This window comes from Lissotriton vulgaris, unplaced genomic scaffold (assembly GCF_964263255.1).
Source record: "Lissotriton vulgaris unplaced genomic scaffold, aLisVul1.2 SCAFFOLD_8069, whole genome shotgun sequence".
In the NCBI taxonomy this organism is placed as follows: domain Eukaryota; kingdom Metazoa; phylum Chordata; class Amphibia; order Caudata; family Salamandridae; genus Lissotriton; species Lissotriton vulgaris.
The window spans coordinates 67,501-72,500 of record NW_028251714.1 but is presented as its reverse complement, the minus strand read 5'-3'; positions in this window follow the sequence as shown (position 1 = coordinate 72,500).

The following is a 5,000-nucleotide window of genomic DNA, read 5'->3' as shown; positions in this document are numbered from 1 at the left end:
CCTGCCTGACCAAACTCGGAGGAAAAGGCCCATCGGCGATGGGGCTGAGCGGCAGGTGCGTTCCCGGGCCCTGGGGGCCCCGGCAGGCGGGCCCGGGTGCTGCCTGGCCCCGTCTCAGCATGGCCAGACCTCGCGGAGGCCTGCCTGAGCAAACTCGGTGGAAAAGGCCCATCGGCAATGGGGCTGAGCGGCAGGTGCGTACCCGGGCCCCTGGGGGCCCCGGCGGGCGGGCCCGGGTCCTGCCTTCCCGGATTCAGAACCGCCGGACCTATCGGAGGTCGGACTGTAGAAAAAAACTCGGAGAAAGGAACCGTCGGGAAGGGGCTGAGAGGCAGGTGCGTTCCCGGGCCCCTGGGGGCCCCGGCAGGCGGGCCCGGTGCTGCCTGGCCCCGTCTCAGCATGGCCAGACCTCGCGGAGGCCTGCCTGAGCAAACTCGGAGGAAAAGGCCCATCGGCAAGGGGGCTGAGCAGCAGGTACGTACCCAGGCCCCTGGGGGCCCCGGCGGGCATGCCCGGGTCCTGCCTTCCCCTGATTCAGAATCGCAAGACCACACGGAGGTCTGTCTGACCCTCTCCCTACTAATCCGGAGGAAAATTACCCCCCTTTCTTGTAATCCGTGCACTTGAGGTGACAGAGGGGACCTAAGGCGCGAAAGTGCCCGACCTCCTGGAGCCCTCGCTGGGATCCGGGAGGCAAATGGCACCTCATCGGGACTTCCAGGGAAGTTCGGCCATCTGGTCGCCCCCATAGGAAAGCATTGCCGGAGACCAGATGGCCGAGGCGATCCTGGAGACCAGATGGCCGAGGGGATCCTGGAGACCAGATGGCCGAGGGATCCTGGAGACCAGATGGCCGAGGGGATCCCAGAGACCAGATGGCCGGGCACGAAAGTCAAGCCAGCCTATGTCACTCTGTGCCCCAACGAAAAAGTGAGCTGGCGTCAGGGAAAGGGCGGGTTGGGGACCGGAGGCCCAGGGCCTAGCACCCGACCCGGGGCCCAGACGGGCCCCTGGACCCAGCCTGGGCTCTAATGCCCGGAGACGCAGGGGAAGCCTCCCCGGGCCCTCCGGACCCCGTCCCGGGGCAGCCTGCCACGCAGCAGGACCAAGGACAGCGCCCGGGATGGGGAGGCCGCCCTCCCCGGGCCCTCAGGGGCCCCGGCCGGAGCTGCTGAACTCAGCCGAGCGAGGGGAGGCTTCCCGGGCACGACGGAACCCCGTCCTGGTCCTTTGGCTGTGCGGCAGGCCGGTGGACCGGGCCCAGGGCCGTGGCACCCGACCCGGGGCCCGGCCGGGCCCCTGGACCCAGCCTGGGCTCCCAAGCCCGGCGGCGCAGGGAAAGCCTCCCTGGGCCCTCCGGACCCCGTCCCGGGCACCCTGCCACGCAGCAGGACCAAGGACAGCGCCCGGGATGGGGAGGCCGCCCTCCCCTGGACCTCAGGCCTCAGGCCTTCCAGGTAAGCCCGGCAATCTGGTCGCCCCCGTTGGAAAGCATTGCGCGCTACTTTTGCAAACACATTATCTACCGGACTTGCTCTAGATGGCGCTCCAACATAAGGAATGAACCAACACCTTCCCTACTGGAATCGTGACGAGCTAAGGTCGTCAGCAGCACCGAAGGGGCTAGTTTATCAACACTTTCCCTCCTGTTGCGCGGGTTGCTGTTTGAAAAATAGATTTTATTATGCCTTTAGTTAGTGTGTCCTCTAGATCAAGTTGATCTACTGACTTGCGATGCCAAGGCATCTCGCTGTAAAGGAATGCGATGTCACGGCATGCATTTTTCGCATTCGAATAGATACCCGCCTATAACCCCTTCACTGCGGCGGTTCAAATGGGTTTGGGCATGGAGCTGTGGTGCTCATGATGGAGCCCAACCCGGGCCCCTGGCCCCATCTGGGAGACCGGAGGCGCTGGGGACACCTCCCCGGGCCCTCCCGGACCCCATCCAGGGCTTCCTGCCACGCGGCAGGCCCAGGAACAGACCCGGGGCTGGGGCAACATCCTGGCCCGTCCAGCTGCCGGCTGAGGACCGCTAGGCCGAGAGTACCTTGTCCCTATCAATCCGGAGGAAAATTACCCATATTTCTTGTAATCCGTGCACACAAGGTGACAGAGGGGACCCAGGGCGAAAAAGTGCGCGAGCTCCCGGAGCCCTCGCTCGGATCCGGGAGGCGAATGGCACCTCATCGGGACTTCCAGGGAAGTCCGGCCATCTGGTCGCTACATAGGAAAGCATTGCGGGCAACCAGATGGCCGAGGCGAGAGGGGCGACAAGATTGCCGCGGCCGAAATGACACCAATCTGCCTGCCCCAGGCCTGTAGGGATCAGGAGCTGCAGGGCTCCGGGGCTCCGGGGCTCCGGGGCTCCCTGCCGCGCGGCAGGACCCAGGACGGAGCCCCCGGTATGGAGGCCACCCTCTCAGGGGCCCCGGACGGGGCTCCCAAAACCCAGCGGAGCAAGGGGAGGCTCCCTGGGCACCACGGAACCCAGTCCCGGGCCTTTGGCAGTGCGGCAGGCCGGAGGGACGGGGCCCAGAGCCCAAGCACCCCACTCGGGGCCCGGCGAGGCCCCTGGACCCTGCCGGGGCTCCCAGGCCCAAAGGCGCAGGGGAAGCCTACCCCGGGTCCTCCGGACCCCGTCCCAGGCACCCTGCCACGCGGCAGGACCCAGGACGGACCCCCGGGCAAGGAGGCCAACCTCCCCGGGGCAACTGAGGGCCCCAGGACGGAGCTCCTGAACCCAGCCAAGCACGGGGAGGCACCCCGGGCACCACGGAACCCAGGGCCGGGCCTTTGGCAGTGCGGCAGGCCGGAGGACAGGGCCCTGGGCCAGAGCACCCCATCCGGGGCCCGGGGACCCCAAGGCCCAGAGGCACAGGGGTAGCCTTCCCCGGGCCCTCCGGAACCCATCCCGGGCACCCTGCCACGCGGAAGGACCCAGGACGGTGCCCCAGCCGGAGCTCTTGAACCCAGCCAGGCTCCCCAGGCACAACGGACACCGCTAGGCCGAGAGGGGTCCCAGAGTACCTTGTCCCTATCAATCCGGAGGAAAGTTACCCCCATTTCTTGTAATCCCTGCACACGAGGTAACAGAGGGGACCCAGGGCGCAAAAGTGCCCGACCTCCCGTAGCCCTCGCTGGGATCCGGGAGGCGAATGGCACCTCATCGGGACTTCCAGGGAAGTCCGGCCATCTGGTCGCTACATAGGAAAGCATTGCGGGCGACCAGATGGCCGAGGCGAGAGGGGCGACCAGATGGCCGGGACTGAAATGACACCAATCTGCCTGCCCCAGGCCTGTAGGGAGCTCCGGGGCTCCAAGGCTCCAGGCCTCCGGGGCTCTGGGGCTCTGGGTCTCTGGGTCTCTGGGTCTGCAGGGCTCGGGGACTGCAGGGCTCCACGGCTCGAGGGGCTGCAGGGCTACGGGGCTCCGGGGCTCCGGGGCTCCGGGGCTCCAGGGCTCCTGGGCTCCAGGGCTGCAGAGCTCCGGGGCTGCTGGGCTCCAGGGCTCGAGGTCTGCAGGGCTCCAGGGTTACAGGGCCTGGGACCCATGGAGCCCGTCCCGGGTACTTTGCCACTCTGTGGGCCGGAGGAGGGAGCCCCGGATGCCTGGGAGGTGTTGCCCAGGCATCGCCCATCTGGTCCCAAGCAGGGAACAACCAGCCCCGGAAGGGTGTTCGGGCATACCCTTGCACCTACTAATCCGGAGGAAAATTACCCCCAATTCTTGTAATCCATGCACTCGAGGTGACAGAGGGGACCCACGGCGCAAACGTGCCCAACCTCCTGGAGCCCTGGCTGGGATCCGGGAGGCAAATGGCACCTCATCGGCACTTCCAGGGAAGTCCGGCCATCTGGTCGCTTTATAGGAAAGCATTGCAGGCGACCAGATGGCCGAGGCGAGAGGGGCGACCAGATGACCGGGACCCAAATGATGCCAATCTGCCTGCCCCGGGCCTGCAGGGCTCTGGGGCTGCAGGGCTCCAGAGCTCCGGGGCTCCGGGGCTCCGGGGATTCAGGCCTCCCCGGGCCCTGATAGACCCTCTGTCCCAGGCGCCCCGGAACCCCAGGCCGGCTAGCAGGACGGAGGGGTATTCCCGCTCCACCGGGCCCTGCCGGACGGGGCTCAAGCCCCGGGCCCGGGCCCAGTCCCGGCCCCAGTCCCGGCTTTCTGAACCCTAGTCCAGGCCGGGGAGAGCCTCCCTGGGCCCCGGTCGACCCTCCGTCCCGGGCGCCCCGGACCCCCGGCCGGCTTGCAGGACGGAGGGGTATTCCCGCACCACCGGGCCCTGCCGGACGGGGCTCAAGCCCCGGGCCCGGTCACGGCCCCAGTCCCGGCTGTCCGAACCCTAGTCCAGGCCCGGGAGAGCCTCCCTGGGCCCCGGTCGACCCTCCGTCCCGGGCGCCCCGGATCCCAGGCCGGCTTGCAGGATGGAGGGGTATTCCCGCACCACCGGGCCCTGCCGGACTGGGCTCAAGCCCCGGGCCCGGTCCCGGCCCCAGTCCCGGCTTTCCTAACCCTAGTCCAGGCCGGGGAGAGCCTCCCTGGGCCCCGGTCGACCCTCCGTCCCGGGCGCCCCGGACCCCAGGCCGGCTTGCAGGACGGAGGGGTATTCCCGCACCACCGGGCCCTGCCGGACTGGGCTCAAGCCCCGGGCCCGGTCCCGGCCCCAGTCCCGGCTTTCCTAACCCTAGTCCAGGCCGGGGAGAGCCTCCCTGGGCCCCGGTCGACCCTCCGTCCCGGGCGCCCCGGACCCCAGGCCGGCTTGCAGGACGGAGGGGTATTCCCGCACCACCGGGCCCTGCCGGACTGGGCTCAAGCCCCGGGCCCGGTCCCGGCCCCAGTCCCGGCTTTCCTAACCCTAGTCCAGGCCGGGGAGAGCCTCCCTGGGCCCCGGTCGACCCTCCGTCCCGGGCGCCCCGGACCCCAGGCCGGCTTGCAGGACGGAGGGGTATTCCCGCACCACCGGGCCCTGCCGGACTGGGCTCAAGCCCCGG